A 1105-nucleotide genomic window follows, 5' to 3' on the forward strand; every position below is an offset into this window, starting at 1 on the left:
TGATATTTGCATTCTTCGATATCGTCGAATGCTTCCGTTCAAAACCTAATTGTAACGCAGTTCTGTTGCCTGCAGTGATATTTACTTACTTCGATATCGTAATAAGGTTTATACATTGGTCAGAGACCAACTTGTCACGAACAAAAGTTTCAATAAATGCAAACACGAGTTTAGAATTTTTACAATAAACGTCTCACATACGGCACTCCTCAACAGACAGACATGATCCAGAATAACTTCACCTCCAGTACCACTGCACTTTAACGGTACCTCGCCTAAAGATATGCAGCGGTGTTCGGCCACTGTGCGTAATACCTGTCCACACACTTGAGTGGTTGAAGTGAGATGCATTTAACAGGCTTCCGTGCGTGCAACCCAGCCCAATTTAATCGTAGCGAAGTGGTTCTAGCAGAGATACGTCTACCCGTAGTAGGTGCAAAGTCTGCAGCGATCTGCCTAGGAGTCGGATGTCTCTTTTCGCTACTAGGAATAAATATCGATACTGTTGCGGTGAGGTTGTCCATCTAAGACCACCGGCATGCTTGCGAATAGCGTTTCCACCTTCAGCGGCCTATTCAAATCGTGAGATGACACTTTTGGGCACAGCCATTACTGTGGTCAGAGTGGTGCCACTTTGAACGTCTTACGGCCGCCCAACTGCCAAAATGATGTCACGTTGACATGTTGCCGTGCCACGCGGAACGTCGCACTAATCGCTTCCACAACAACCTCGTCATGAACTCTCGAATGTATGCAAAGAGTCCGTGTACAGTCTTTCCTACAGTTAACACGTCCCACCCTCTGCATTCCCTGTTACTGCCATTAGTCGATGTTCCACAGCGATTGTCGTTTTCACAGCAATTGGCAGTTGTTCGTTAGCGTCAGTTCTCCCTTAGCAATTGGCAAGCTGTTTACATGTCTATGAACCGTTGCTATTTCCGTATTTTAATCTATGGAAAATAAAAACTGTTCTCAGGAACGGTACCATTTTTCAAACCCGTCGTAGAATGTTTCTATTCTGATGGCGGTAGCTTGACGGAGCGTGTTTTATTCAGGCAGGAGTGCGGATTGGCTGTTAGTTGGCGGAAGGAGCAGATAGCTGGCT

This window comes from Schistocerca gregaria, chromosome 4, assembly GCF_023897955.1.
Source record: "Schistocerca gregaria isolate iqSchGreg1 chromosome 4, iqSchGreg1.2, whole genome shotgun sequence".
Taxonomy (NCBI): Eukaryota; Metazoa; Arthropoda; class Insecta; order Orthoptera; family Acrididae; genus Schistocerca; species Schistocerca gregaria.